A 16,676-nucleotide genomic window follows, 5' to 3' on the forward strand; every position below is an offset into this window, starting at 1 on the left:
CAGGCCTGCTCTGTCTCTGGCACATGCCCACTCTGAGTTCATAGCTTTTGACCCGCGTGTGGGGGAGATTCATTTGGCTCATACTTGGACATATAAACATTAGAGAGTGTAGCCGAGGGCCAGTTTGGCCTTAGCAGCCATGTTTAACACACTGACACTGGTTGCAATAAAACACCTGATGTTCTCAATCTGTCTGTAAGCCAGTTACAGTCACTGTCCTTTGGCAGTCTGGACTCATGTCAGACACCATGTGGAAAGTAACATTAGGTGATAGTAATATTCACCGAGTGTGTTTATGAAAACAAGCAGAGGCTGCTCAAAACACTTCACAGTCAAGTCAATAATTAGAAAACTCCAGTGAAGCATTACATGGCCCTCAGTGAGTTAAAACGTTTAATTTAAGCACATGCTTTAAAGACATTCTTGCCTTCAATCCAAAATAAGATCTGTTTTTTTTTTTTTTTTAAAGAAGAGCTACAAAAGCTTTTGATGAAATCTGGATGAAAGTGGAAATGTCAGCCTTGTTATTTAGTAAGGGCAAGAAAATAACTGAGCTTTCGGAAAAACCCAATGCCACGTTTCCTTTGGAAAACAGTTTCATTGTTTGCTCTAGGTATTTTGACCCTTAGTTTTAAATGTTAATCTTGGGGTTTAGACAACACTGCTCATGTTGTCAGGTTCTGCAATCCATGTTTCCATAAAGGCCGGTTGTGCATAACCTCTTATGCAACCCACAGAACACATCATTCAATCAAGAAATCAATCACATGGACGGAGCAACAGTAACCTGGGCATGAAGCCAAACTACTAAGACATCTTCCTGTTGACTTGAAGCGTAAATCATTATTCCCACCTCATCCATGTTAACAGATGGAACAGGGGTCAAACTGTAAAGTTTAAATAAATGTGAGATTCTGTATAATTCTCCGTCGTTGTTTTTGCGGTGTGTTCAGCCCTGTCGCTACCTTTTGACACAATGAATCGGAGTTGGTGCGGTTGTTGAGAGGACTCAATCTGATTGTCGTCTTGGTGTGCCAGGGCATTAACATGAGGATAACATGTCTTCATCCCAAGTGCCTCAAATATTTTTCACTTTGAAGAAAAAAAAACAGCAAACTCTTTTGTGCGGCAAATGATTGGATTGGATCTCTCAATGTTAATATACAGATCAAAGTGCATTCCTCATGAGTCAAATATTTTGTGTAGTGCTAATACAATATTTGAAACATCAAAATCAGTTTTCTTCCTGGGGTCCATTTCTAATCACACACACAGAAGCTACCTGATCTTGATGCTACATACTCCTCAACAAGGATTCACTGAAGTGTTTTTTTTTTCTTATGATCTACCTTCCAGATAAAGTGCAACTTATTTGGTGTTGCTGATTTGCCAGTCTTCTATCACAGCCCAGGATGGACTGCCATCGCAGCACTGTATCATATTAACTACCGGAGGGGTTTACACAAAGTAATGGAAACAAAGTAGTGGATCTTTACTGCGGGAAATAAACTTTGAATGTCAGCGAGCATGACGGCCACTGGCTCAGAGAGACAGACAGAGATGGAGGCAGATTTGGCACAGATCCCTACCTGGTAGAGAAGGTTTGGCACTCCTCCAGTCAGCATGCCACCCTGGCTGTCGTCTCTCCTCCCAGCATCCCGCCCAGCCTCTGTGTCCCATTTCCATTCTCACTGGGGACACAACCAGAGCAACACTGTAAAGAGAGACGACAAAGAGCAGTCAGTAATCAGCTGGAACTGCAACAGCAACACAACGAACAGAGGAAGGCCACTGAATGCTCGAAGCCAACCAGCATCTTGTATTTTACAGTTACAAACTACCAAATCAACCTTAAAGAAAATACTTTCATATCATAGAACTAATTCCATATACTATAAGGGCTTTTATTAACAGATCTCATTGAGACAGCTGATATAAGTTGGATTATGAACAAAAATGCCACCCTGCCTGATTTTTTTTTTTTTCCTCATGAGAAATGTCTCACTCAGTTATAAAGTGAGTCAGCCTTGTTGGCCGAAAGTAGTAATGTTGATTTGTAGGAGTAGGTACAACAAGACTGCAGCTTTGTTTCCATTAAAGTGCTGTGAAAGTGTTCATCAAACATCTGAAATGTTGCCAGGAAAAAGTTGTGTATTTGCCCACGTCAGCTACAATTATGGAAATAAATACAATTGCAAGGTTAGTCAGATTGTTTGTTTTTGAGCATAGTAGTGGTTTTGTCTCCTGAACTATGTTAACTCCTTTGGTTTTTCATTTGTTAGTGTCATAAGCATGCATTTCAAAGTAAGCATATTTCAGTCACTTTTGGCCTTCCACCCAACAGAGTTAATGAAGGTAGGTAACAGAGACTGACAGTATTCTAAAGGGGTGGTCAAGGGTCAAAGGTCAGTCAACTGTCCAGTGAGAGGGAAACAGTTGAATTAGTTTGACCAACTAAGTCATGTCATTCATATGATTCATATTTGAACACAGTTGGTTTTTTTCATTTCATGGTATGTAAGGAACCAAACCTACATTGTTAAAGATACACTACTGTACGCTGCGAGACGAAAAGATACCAGACACAGTCTCTGGCTTTAATGTTGCACAAATTAAGCTCTCTGTGCAGAACCAATACACATGGGGCAGCAGCCTCCTCACCAGAGCTTTGCCGGAGTATAAGAATTGGTCCCAAACACTTCCGAGGTGCTCTTGTGCATGGAGTGCCCCCCCTGGAGTGCCCCCAATATGCACCTCTGACATCTCTGCATTAATGTCCTGTTTTAGTATTTGTGTGTATGTTGGGCTTATGTGTGTGAGTAGCATGTCCCTCTATAACAAAGAGCAAACCTGAGTTTACCCTCTGGGATCATTAGGTCATTAATACAGATAACAAAAAAACAGCAGTCCATGTAAACAGAAGCATATCACAAACAACATACATTGCAGAAGTTGCATTGCATGTTTAGGAAAGGATTGGCATAATACATCAAAGGGATAGTCTGGGGATTTTAAGAAGAGATGTATGAGTTTTCACCGTCACATTTGAAACTAAGTTTTTAACAACCCTGTAGTCCTACACATGCAGCACATGAGGGCAGCTGTGTGGATAAGTCATTTGTAGAAGGAAGCATGCTGACGACTTTGTGGACTTGTACATCCTCTACACCACCACTAATTTCACTCTTCACTTCGGAAGCTTCGACAATTACTGGAGGCATGGTGCTGTGGCACATCCACAGACATTTTTCATCTACAACAGAAGAAGAATAAGCTGGTAACTTGACATCAAGGTCTTTCTTTTTTTTAAAGATCTGTTCTCATCTCGTCCTGTTTTTTCAATTTGTCTACCTTTGTGCTGAAGCCAAGTTGAAAAGTTGGTATTGTTTAGATTGTAAAATAGGCTCACAGGTAGATAGAATCATTTGCATCCAACATCAAATGTTGCTCTTTGATTTTCAGGCTTTTTTCAAAGATCTATTTGGGTAGCTTTTTATGCCTTTATTGTAGGACAGTGGACAGAGTCAGTAATCAGGGACAGAGAGAATGGAGAATAAGATGTGTAAAGGAAGCCACAGGTTGGATTTGAACCCAAGTCGCCCGCCTCCAGGACTACAGCCTCTGTACATGGAGCACGCCAGCCATGGTCTCAGGGTATAAAAGGTCCAGAATTAAATTGTTCTACTGTTACATGAAGAATGAGGTTTACTTTAGGAGATGATATAAAAGAGTTGGCAATATTCTGCAGAAATGCAATGGCTTAAAGTTTGAAAAAAAAAAAAAAGTTCACCTTTCAGAAAATTACCTACTGGAGTAAAATAAAGTTGTGGATAAAGAAGGTTGAACACTCTGAGTCATATTGAATGACTTCTCAAGTTGGTAAAAAGTTTCTGAAAGTCTGGTTAAATAATGGGTAAACAATAGAAAGTAATGCACACAACGTAAAGCCATAGAGACACTTAATGTAAAAAACAAAGATAAGGTCATCCATAAAATGTCAGACATTATCGACAATGATGATTCTTGTTGCTTTAAAGAGGAAAAATTGCATTCTAGAATCGACCTGGTGGGCCAGCGGTTAGTGTGCACGCCACATGTACGGAATCCGTAGTTTTCCAAGCTGGTGACAAATCTGACCAATGTCTTATTTCCTGCATTTCATTTCCAAATCTTTCTCTCTCCCTGAATTCCATATCTGTCCACTGTCCTTTCTCTAAAATAAAGGCACATCAAGCCCAAAACTAAATCTTAAAAACTATATGATTCTAAAACAAGTATTCATTTAACAGCCACCAGTTTCGAGACAATTCTAACCGTATTTAAACCCTCTTAGTGGACATACTTTTATTATCAGATGCATTTCCCCCAAAAGATTTCATTCCCTGCTTGTAGGATTCTTCTGAAGCGATTCCCAAACTTTTAGAAACTTTGTTCATTTAGATCCAGACACAATTTGAAATTCAACAGATTTAGAGACACAATTGTTTATAGTTGTGTCCTGCAAACAAACCTATGATGAAAATAATGTGGGAAAAAAAAACTCATTTCTACATTTCCTGTTATGATACAACAGATTACAAGCAAGCTGTGAAAATATGCAGCTGCGTTCACACAAAAACAGGAATGCTGTTTTGCAAAGAAGAGCTGGAAGGAGAGAACACAAGCAAGGAAAAAAAAAGAAGAAGAGGCAGACAGAGTTGGGGGGGTAAAGCTCAGGAGGAGGAGCAATGAATTCCCAAAACTAATCTGAGTATAATCAGGGCACTGCCCCAGTGTCCTAACCCCGTCTACACACCCGTACACACACATCAGAACGCGTCTGCCTACCCATAACCCCCAGTGTGTGGGCGTTGGTGTTCCCATGACCCACTTAACACATCTGGGTCAGCTGTATTCAACCAATAGCTCGTACACACATGCTGAGCCAGGTAAGAACACGAACACACACACACATACACACACACACACACACACACACACACACACACACACACAGGTTCATGCAAGGCAGATGGGCTCCACTTCTTTTTATTCTACTCATGTGATATACGACTTTTTCCCTGCTCATTATCGTAAAAGCTCTAAACTGAACCACTGTTTGACATCCACCTCAGGACACAGAGTTCACCAGTTGTAGTTTTCCTGAGCGTTTACCCAGGATAAAACACAATCAGGCTTTCTAAAAGGCCCAGCTCGGGCTGGAGCAGGGGCTGTATACACTTCCCACTTCACCGTACATAAAGAGCACTGTGAGATGAACACCTCGGAGAGGCAGAAAAGGTCATCTCGATAGTTGTAGCTGGATGTAAACTAGCAAGTTTTTTTGGCTCGGCGGGGCCTTTTTGCAGAGGCAGGAAGCAGGAAAAGGGCACATGAAGAGAACGGTTAGGCTCTTTAAATGCAGGGGTAGGACTGCCTGTATCGCTTCCAAAAATAAAAAAGAAAGAATGAAAAAAAAAAAAACTTTTGAAGTGTGTTTGTGTTTGAGGCGAGGGAGCAAAGGTGTGCTTTAGAGTTTGAGGCAAAAGGCAGGAGTATCTTCAGAATGTGTGTGTGTGTGTGTGTGTGTGTGTGTGTGTGTGTGTGTGTGTGTGTGTGTGTGTGTTGTGTTTGTGTGTATGAAAGTCCCTTATGCCAGTTTTAAAAACCATCCGTAGCCCAGGTAAATGGCATGCTGTCCTCTGCACATGCCCGGTGGCTCTCTCTTTCTCTTCACAGGGAAGAGTTCAGAGGGCCAGTTAGCACCGTTCACAGCGGACCCCGAGGCTTCCCTCAAACACACACAGACTGATATTCACACACAAACTACACCAGGCACACACATGCAGCATGCACAAGGCCAACAACACATTCACACACACGCAGAGGCTCTCGTAAATTCATGCAGCAGCAGCAGTTGTTGAAATAAACACATGTTCATGCGCGCGCACACACACACTCTCACGCACACACAGTTAGCCTGTGGCTAGAGTGTTCAAACAGGCGTGATATTGAAATCCAGCAGTAGGGAGAACAGTGGGTTTTGCTGAGGTCCATAGCAGGTTATTGATCAAGGTTAGTTTACTGTGAAAACTCTGCCTGTGGCCAAGGGCCATTCACACCAGAGGTGTGTTTGTGTGCGTGTGTGTGTGTGCATGTGGGAAGTCTTTGTGTGCGGACACAGGAGTGCAGATGGTGAGAAAGTGTGCAAGTGCATGTGTGTCCGGTGAGTTGGAGAGTATTTTTGTACATGCAGACATGTCTTGAAAGTGTATGAATAGAAAGTGCTGCTGTTGTGCATGTTGTTATGCAGTGCAGGTGTGTTGTTGTCTGTTTTTTTTTACCAGTATTGTTTTTGTAAAGGAGCTCGTTTCCTTTCTCTCACTACTTCTCTTGTTCCCTCTTTCTTCAGCTCAGGTGGAAAACAGTGAAGTTAAGAACTCAGATCAATCAGAGTTGCACCTTCATTGGTACCAAACATGATGATGACATCTGCGTCGAAGGTGTCAAAAAAGGGGGAAATAACATTACAAGTTCCACCTTTTAAGTGAAGATTCATCCTGAATAATCAGGGGGATTTACTTAATTGCAGTTACTAATGTCTTCATGAACTGAGCGTCAGCTGCACCTGATATGTGCTCCATCTCAGCGGCCCAGATCTAAACACATGCTGCTCTAATATAAGCTGGCTGGCCCAGCCGGAAAAATTGGTGTTGATATAATATTAAGATACGGTCTTAAAAAGGAACAGAAACATAAAGCTAAGATTCGATTGGTGGTTTCCGTCGTGAGTTCAACCTCCTGGATGTCACTGTGTGTCTTCAAGTTAAGGACAGAAGCCTTTTGGCCCCAAGATGGTAGAGTAGATTAGTAAATCCACAAGAAGAAAGAATTCAATCCAGCGCTCACAATGTTACAGCACTTCTCAGTGAAGTCTTTGTGGAGCTGTAAGTCGACTCCAGAGTTCAGATGTGAGCTTTACAAGCACACCGAGGTTCTCCATCACTGGTGGTGTAGGACTACTGGGGCTTTTTTTTCATGGACTGTATAACTACAAAACTTGGCTGCTACTCTGCTAATCTCCCTCACACACTCAAGGAACACACACACACACACACACACACACACACACACACACACACACACACACACACACACACACACACACACACACACACACACACACACACACACACACACACACACACACACACACACACACACACACACACACACACACACACACACACACACACACACACAAAGCGTGGCCGTTTCTCCAGTGCTAACAAAAGCAGATGTATGAAATGTGTCTGTTCCTCTATTCAGGACCTCGGAGGCCTGGCATCAAACGACCTTCATATGGAGATTCAACACTAACACACACTCACACCTACATATACACATCCATAAACAAGTGGTTAAAGTTTACTGCAGACACAAAGTCCTCTTTGAGACCATTGGCGCACATATCCACTCACAACCTCATACATACACATGCATCGTGCTTCACAGCAAGGCATATATGTATGCAGGCTGCTTTTTTATTCATGAAATGGCAACGAGATGTCAAAGCAGCAAAAAGTTGTGGCCTCTTCTATCGCTGTTTTTTTTTTTTTTTTTTTTTTACACTTCTCTTGTTCTCTCTCTCCCTCTGTCCTTCTAGCACCCTGTTGCCCATCCCTTCTGAAGTGCAAGTGGCTATGATGCAAGTAGCATTGTTCACATGCTTGACTGTATTTGAATATATAATGTCTAAAAGAGCCTTCAATCGTCCTTCTGGCCAGTTCTAGTTCACAAGTGGTCCAACAGAGTCTTATTGGGCTACACGTCTGTCTCTCATACATTTGGACAAGATGCCTGCACGACTGAATGAGAAACTAATTGGTTTCATGTAAACCTATGTAAAGATAAGGTAAATATATAAGATAAAGTTACTCCTCTGACCATTCTGTGGGAATAAGATAAGTGTAGAGCAGGGGTGTCAAAAGTGCGGCCCGGGGACCATTTGCAGCCCTTGAGGCAATTTTTTGCAGCCCCCGACCTCAAATCGAAGAATCAGAAGATTTTTGCCCGATGGCTCATTCAGATGGTATATTTTGTTATTTTTATTTTTCATGTTAGTGAGGGCTGAAAGATATTCATATTAGAAATTGTTCAGTACAATGTATGTTTTTTTGTTTTATTTAAACAGCTTTGACTATTTCCATATTTTTTGTTAAATGAACCTATGCCTATTGTTTTGCAAACAAGCGGATAATAACTTGATCATCATGAGCTAAATACAGCCAGCTTTTACAAAACCATAACCACGTTACAGGCTTGATTCTGAGAAAAACTAATTAAAAAACAGATTAAGAACAAAAAAAACTAGGTATCTGATTCCTTTTATAAAAGGGTTTCTATTGTGAACCCTCTGATTCTGATCTACAAAGCCTACTATTTTTACTAAAATTAGAACAAAACATTTGAACATGTCTCACTGCAATTGTGTTTTTATTTCTGTAGAGGTCCAAATACAAAAAGTTCCTTAAAGTATTATCGAAAAAAAAAAAAAACCTGTAGCCCACGAGAGAGAGCAATTTTGGCCCGCAAGAAAAAAAAGTTTTGATACCACTGGCGTAAAGGAAAGACCTGTCGGTTGGCGTTTTTGGGCAGGTGAAAAACTGCTCCTAAAAACAGGACTTTTCAGGCAGGATACCTGTTCCAGGTCACGTTGGATTGCTTTTAAGATTTGAAAGTCCCCCATGATGTTTTTCCCAACCTTCTTTCCTGAGAGGTTGGGGCTCAAGTGGCCAGTTGTGATCATTACAGCAGAAAAGAGTGAACTGACATGAAGGAGAAGGAGAAGTAGAGGGTTCGTGGTGATGGATGATCAGACACACAGAACTCTCAGCTATGAGAGCAGAGTTTGGGATGAGTCCTGGTTAGGGATGGGGACTGACATCCAGTTCTGATTCTGTCAAGGGTGAGGGTAAGGGGGTTAGAGTTAGGGTTAGCACACGCTATCTGCATCTCCTTTGAAATACTGCTAACAGAACAAAATAACTTTATATTAATTCCTTAGTCACTGCTTCCCCACTGATAACGGTATTTCAGCGTTGGGTCTGTTTCTCTAAGCTTCCGGTAAACAGAAGGCGCCGTATCCGTATCTGACGTTGAGCATATTGAGATTTAATTCTATCATAAAGTTTGGTTATTGTCTTCAACCCCTACGAGACATTTTAACCTCAAACTACTTGTGTAAATGACAAACAGCCAAGATGCCCTCCCTGTGAAGGTCTAGAAGAATTTAAAATCACAAGGAGAGCTGTGCATGAACACACACACACACACACACACACACACGCATGCAATCCCCCCATCCCTTCTCTCTCCACCTCCCTCTGTCCGGTCAGTGTAATGGATGGTGAATCTGTTGCTTACTCATGCATACAGCTGACAAATTGTCCCTCTCCGATCACGGCCCCGCCGCTGTGTGATTTGTGAGAGATGGGACGCGACAGGATGAGTCGGCAGCTCAGATTGAAAAAGGGCACAGAGGATACAGCCAAACTAGTCTGAAAAGGTGCATTTGAAGAAAATTATATACCTGAGGGCATGCAGGCCACCGGGAGTGGATGAACTGCTTCTGTGTGCGAGAGTATGTATGTGTGAGTAAGATTAGAGATATGTGAGACACGTTTGAGCAATGACCTTGCTGTGTATCAGGGTACGAGAATTCTCATCGAGAACACACACAGAAAAGGCAGAAAAATCTCTGAGGTGCAGAAAAGTCACACATAGTCGTATAGTAGGCTGAAATCTGAATTCATTTGACTTGATTTAACTGTGAGATAGCCCACTTGATGTGCACCAGTCCCCATTTAAAGTGTATAATATGACCCACATACAGCCCAGTGGTCTCTGCTTACTACTCACTGCTTCCTGAACCCATTATTATAATACAACCCATATCCTCTGAAGCAGATCTGTTATCTCTTTACTGGCAGCTAAGTTTATACACCAGCTTCCTGCTACTATAGTCTGTTTAAATCTGTTTTCAAACTGAAATGAGACCAGAGCATGAAACCTACATACAAGATTTTTTATAAAGGAAAGCCAAATGTAATACTTTCACAGCTTATACCCCCCCCCCCCCCCCCCCCCCCCCCCCCCCCCCCCCCCCCCCCCCCCCCAAAGTGTTCCTATGAGTGTTTGTAGGACTGATCTTCATCCCTGAATTTTTTTTTTTCCTTACTTAGTTTTTCAGAATTATTTTTGGGGGCTTTTTGTGCCTTTATTGTAGATAGATAGAAGTGATTAGAATCTGGTATAAAACTTGTTTTTTATTTAAAAAAAAAAAAACATTTCTGAAATATGTGCGAGCCTTTGACTGAAACATAAACAAGCTGGAAAAAGTGCTGTCGCGTTAGTGTGAACACAGAGCTAAAAACAACAAAGCCAGAAGAAGTTTTGCTTTTAGGTAAAATAAATTGTCTTCGTCTTGCACGTGTGAACTTGTTGCTTTAAAAGGTGACATATTGGTGGGCTAATTTTATTTTTTTAAAAGTGTCTTTTGAAATAAGACTAAGAACAAACTATGGCTGACCTGAGGCTGTAAAACACCATCACATACTTTTTAACAGCCCAAAAAAACACAAAACAAGCACATGCTTCTAAAGTGATCCTCAGAATCACAGGCCAGCATGGAGGAGCTTTCATAAATTAGCCTACTTTATGACACGCCGCTAGCTATGAGTTTGAAGTAAAAAAAAAAAAAAAAAAGTATATCAAAGAAAAAAAGACAAAGAAAATAAAGGAGGGTAGGTACAGAGGGGCAGGAGTGAGGGGGGGAAAGGGACCTTCACTAATTCAGAACACTAGACGGAGCATTGTGCCAAGTCTGGTTCTCCTCTCTAACCCCCCCCCCCCCCCCCCCCCCCCCAAACCCATTTCTCTTTCAAAGGACTGAGGGGAGGCTGCAGCTTTCTAGTCATAAACATCTCGCGGGTAGGTCTGCACTGGGCCTTTGCCACGTTACACATTTGCTTATTTGAAAAGGGGGGAAAAAGCAATTCTGGCACAAAATCTGCGTCTCTCCCTCTTCTTTCTTTCCCTCTCTCATTCTCTGTCTGATCATTCCTCGAGGCCAGAGTTGAGGCTGTGATAGAGATTAGGACAGCGGCTCCACTGACAAGGCAGCTAAATCTATGCCGGCTGACAAACCTGGCAGTAGCAGTGTTTGGGAAAGGGTTGTTAAAAAAAAAAAAAGGAACGGAGAGGGTCTTTGACTAATGGTGAGGAGTGAAAAGAGGAGCTGGGTCAGGAAATGGAGACTTTTTGGACGGGGCCAGAACGCTCGATTTGGGAGTCTGATCAGTTGTGATTTAACGCAGATGTAAGGCTTCTCGCACGGCTGATCCAGGTTTATAAAAGAGAGTGTGTGCATGTGTGCCTGTAAACGTGCAGCAAGTACATCTGCATGTGTGGCTGTTTAAGGCTGACTACACAATCTGTGTACATAAGAGGGTGTCAGTGGTGCGCAGCCCATAGGGACTCCTGCAGATAAACAGGCTTCACTTGCAAAATGCTGAATCCACAACACTTCAAGAGCCTACACGTTACCACACGCTGCTATCCGCCACCATCATACACAATATGGTGCCCATATGTCCATGATGGCATCCAGATGAATCAAATAGTGGAAACTACAAGGCAGGGGGGCATGTAGAGTCTTATTAAAGTACTTTGAGACAGTCCACTTTGGTTTATGAGGACTCTTTCCTACCCACTAGATATCCAGCAAGGTCTTTAATTGGAGCTTTGGATTTTTCTTGTTTAACCACAGATGTTTCATACACTCCTTCACTTTAGTTGAAGAATTACAGTAATTATTCTTTGGCCTTACAGTGATCATATTATCAACCAAAAAATAAAACGACTATGATTCCAGATAGCCTGGGCTTCATAAAGAAGCTATGAAAGAAGCTATAACATGCGTTTTTTTTTTAGGTTTTGTAAATTCGGCCTTTAGATCTTTCCAAGCCAAACTTGTGAAGAGCAAAGACGGGAAAGGCTATAAAATCGAACATTTACACCACAGCAATAATATAAGGATGACATCAATAGACAAATGAGAACTCACTCATGTGATCTTGCTTTGTTAATCTATGCCAAACTGCTGAACTGTGAGGGAGAAAGGTTGCGACCCCTGTTAATATCATCACCTCCATGTGCTCTGCTAGGGCTGTGTACAAATATTACAATATCTTAAGTTGATTAAATCACATGTTGAAGCATTGCAGCATGGTAGTTGGAAAAAATACATGTGGTCTTTTAACGTCTCTAAAGGCAGCTAAGTCAAGTCAAGTCAAGTCAAGTCAAGTTTATTTATATAGCACTGTTCAGACACAAGGCAATTCACAGTGCTTTACAGACATAGAAACAGAAAAACATTAAAACAGAGCTTAAGGAAAGAATGCAAAATACATAATTAAAAGACGGGCAGCTGAGGCAGCAGAGTCCTCCCCTGTCACTCACTCAGGTTGGAATGTCTTTGGTCTTCAGGCGGATCATCATGCAGGAGACTCTGAGAGGCCGTTCTGTGGAGGCACATGTGTAAATCTCCAGCTGGTCTCAAACCTTCTTTCTCACACTCGTTTCACACTTTCAAGCATTATTTTGCGTTATTTGATAGATGTTAACGTCTTTTTTTTCCTTTTTTTTTTTGGGGTGGGGGTTGTGTCTTGCTGCTTCTTTTCTATGCATTTTGATCTGACAAGGATTTCAACATTATAGACACTGGAGCCTCTAATTAAGACCTGCCTTTATGTGTCAAAGCATTCAGCTACACCAGGTTTTATATAGTGGGATTATACCTAACATTTGATGCACTGACTGTTTATCAGAAATAAGAACGCAGAAGCAAAATGTGAAGTGTAAGTTCACATAATTTGGTCTGAGCTCATTCGTTTTCAAATAACATGCAGCGGTTATTATGAGTATGATGTAAAACAACCCTGAGAAATATCATTATGATGGTTACAGTATACTGGGTGTGTTTTGTTTGTGTTGGTTCTGACGATTGTGTATCGTTACCGTCTCTGGTCTGTCTTCCTGTCTCTCTGCTGCGTTACACCCACCACCTCACAGTTGCAGATTAGGCCGCTTAGCGCTCACTGCAGGGCGAGCTAATCACCAAGGAAAGCAAGGGGTGGGAAGGAGGGGTGGTGGTGGCGCGAGAGAGGGAGAAAGAGAAGGAAGGGGAGTCATGCTTAACTGCCCCCCACTTCCCCACCCAACCATCCGACCCCCACCAATCCCGCCCCCGTACTGCCCGCAGGGCAACCGTCACGGTGACAGCGGTGTGACAGTAATCTTTCAGTGACACTTTTCTGTTTTTTTTTTCTTTCTTTTTTTTTCTATTTTCTAATAGGGGGTTGAGAGGGGGAATTAAGGAATGGGGGGGGGGGGGGGGGGGGCATTGTCAACTCCTCCTCCACACACACAACACCCACCCACCCTACCCAGAGGTACTGTGACACTTAGACGATTGCCCCCGGAGAAAGGCAACAACACGGCGGCACAATGCTGAGCGTTGCCAGCCATGGAGCCAGCCAGGAGCGCAGAGATGCCTCTTCTTCCTCGCCTCTATAAATACTTTCACACAATGCATCTGATAATAGGTTTATGCGATGATGCACAGGGCGTATGGTAATGCATGCACCAAAACTTCCACCACTGCCACAAATGAAGAGAAAAAAGGGGGACTGATTGAGACGCAGCCTTCAATCGTGCAGACCAACGTTTTGACACGCAGTGTCTTCATCAGAGCCCAAAAGGACAAAGACACGAGGCAAACACTGATGATTGACTCAGATTAAGACACAGTATTGCTGAAAATTATTCTCCTCGCACATTTGAGCGATGTAGAAAGTGAGGTCCAAGTGTGTTTTTTTCCTCCTCCAGGTACTGCACTTGAGAATCGTTCTAACTACTCGGAGCAATAAATATCCAGTTTCGTCAGCCATCACCCTCTCAGCCTATAGAGAATAAACTCCCATTCAAAACAGGAAAGTTTCAGTTTCTGCCTACTAAAAAAAGAGCGCTGTCAGAGTATTGTTTGTCAAAGATGTTGTTAAGTAATTTTAATAAGTTAAATATCTGGGGCACATCATCAGGACTGACTTGATTGTTGATGAGTGTACACACATGTTGGTACACAGATTTCAAATGTGCACAGACAAAAAAAACATCAAAAAAATCCAGAGCTCACTGTAATCTATGTTATTCCGCTCCATCATAGTAAAACTAAAAATGTACAGGTGGCATTTAATAATGCATTTAGAATATTGTCCAGATTACCCAGAACGCTGAGTGCAAGTCATATATTTGCTTCTAATGTTTCCACTTTACATACTGTGCTAATAAATTCCATGTTTTAAATGTATTAATTTAATTATTTTTAAATATATATATATATTTATTTTGCAGAATTTGTACAAATGTTAAAGTTTATGTGCTTTACAGAGGATAAAACCAAACTAAACAAATGATCGAGAAAAACCCAAGGAATATATCAAATCCAAAATAAATACGAATCCCTGCAGGCGTCCATACGATACACAAACATACATGTATTCTCATTAGAACACACACAGGACTGTTCACAAATACAAAGACACTAACAGCTAAAGGCACGAGGGCAGAGTGATGTTTCAGGATTTCTCTTTCCACAGACCTCAGATCAGTTTGTCACAACACTATGAGGACTGAGTAACTTTCAGTTTTAACTTCAGGTACATCAAGGTGACCATCCCTGATGATTTAAGGAATAGCCGATGTAGATTTCTCAGTAAAAACTTGGTGTCATGCGTGACCGCAGCATTGTGGAGGAGCTGGAGTCTGTTCACTGATTTTCTATCGATTCATTGACTCAAAAAACAAAATTGTATTGTTGCTTCTTACTCAGCCCACACTAAGCGACACAAGCTGTCCTTTTGTTATTGGAAACATGTTTTAACTAAAGTCAACTTGTAAACTTGTGTGATTTGATCTTTTTGTTGTATTTATATTTCTGACGCTTTGATTGATTTGATCATTTGCTTCTGGAAAGGAAAGAATTAAGTAAAGAATAATAGTGAAACATTTGTTTAAATGAAAAGTCTTCTGCTATTTTGTATATTTTTGTCATCAATTCCTTGGTCAGTCCATCTTCAGCTCTATTTAACTTGCACCCACTGGATCCTTCCAAACTCTTTAAAATGTGCTTCAATCTGAATTTAAAGCTCCTGTGAGAAGTGTTTCAGTTGGTAATGAAACTAAAAATCACACAGATATGTCTATGTAACCTAAAAATCCAAACCATGAACAAGAAGATCAAATATTGTCATACTCTCATGTTATGTACCTGCCCGCCCTGGCATGTGGTAGGCGTCAGTCCAGGCGATGAATGGCACGCTGCCAAAACAGCCTTTATATGTCTTTTTTGTCGAACATGTATAATAAGGTGCAGATTAAACACTCATAGAGGAAATATATATACATATTTCGAAAACAGTATTTACACATGAGAACAAAAAACACTAAAATGTCAACAACAAAAAAAGAACATCCTGCATTGTCCACAGGGGGGCACCAACATGGATAAAATCAGAAAATGTGTTATTTGTAAACATGAGAAAATTGTGCACTTTTAGGGAGAATTCATATTTGATGGATGATTAAAAACACAATAAAATACTAATTACAGTACTGTAGTACTGTGTACTTCTGTTAAAGAAGAAAAATGTCACCCACTGAAACAGTTTGGGTCACTGAAAGATGAACAAGATTAACCGACTATACATATTTGATTTGTTGCTTTTCTTTAATTCCATGGCATTTTTGGACATGAGAAAAATACATAATAGAAAATATTTCACCTTCCTGCATAATTTTTAGAGTAACGGCTGTGAGACACTGAGCATAGAGAGAAAAACTAAGGACAGAGGTCACAGAGAAGAACAACCTGCAGCCACACACGGGGCTGACTTATGATCACAAAACCACCTGTTTATTGTAAGTTATTCCCTAAGCTTGTTTGAATTGGCGCACACATAAGAATTTATCTCCTTGTTGAGCACAATGAGGAGCAATGTGTCTACGCATGTGTCGGTAAGCAGAAGGTAGCACTCCAGACAAAAGGGAAAAGAGCCAGATTTAAGAGCATTGTCGCTTGGTGTGCGCCGAGCATCTCCATAAATCCTAATACACAGTCATTCCCTGCGGAACCAAAAAAAAAAAAAAAAAAAAACGAAAGGCAAAGAAAGGGAGGGAATGAATGCATTTTCTTCTTATCTATCTGTCTTTCACTCTCTTTCCCCAGTGAGAGAGACAGAAGGGAATAAATGGCTCCCCTCTCCTCTCCTCTCTCCTCGGTGTGGGCTGACAGCGCAGCAGATGGTGGTTTAAGCAGTGAATTTATGAGCGCCACAATCTTAATGTTGCAGAAAGAAAAGAAAAGGACTCGCATCAAACGCCACTGACAAATGCACTTGCTAATATTAATGCACTCCTCATTCATCCAATATGCTGCCTAATTGCTTTTCTGTACACAGTAATATGGCACCTGCTGCTCAAGTCCAGCGCTCGCGTCAGGAGAGGGGAGAAGGAGGGGGGGGGGGGGGGGGGGGTGATGTAGAGAGACGTGAAAGAAAGTGTCTGTCGCTCTCTCT

The 16,676-nt window shown here is 41.5% G+C and overlaps 1 long non-coding RNA gene across 3 annotated transcripts in view; it reads right to left on the minus strand.

Annotated features, from left to right (window-relative positions):
* LOC306836000 overlaps positions 1 to 16,676 on the minus strand; it is a 139,298-nt gene that overhangs the window by 100,590 nt on the left and 22,032 nt on the right. For all 3 annotated transcript variants that reach the window (XR_013780721.1, XR_013780722.1, XR_013780723.1), the window contains one exon: positions 1,590 to 1,714. This is a non-coding gene — a long non-coding RNA (uncharacterized lncRNA). The remainder of the gene's footprint in view (positions 1 to 1,589; positions 1,715 to 16,676) is intronic.

Source organism: Symphodus melops (assembly GCF_947650265.1).
Source record: "Symphodus melops genome assembly, chromosome: 15".
Lineage (NCBI taxonomy): Eukaryota > Metazoa > Chordata > Actinopteri > Labriformes > Labridae > Symphodus > Symphodus melops.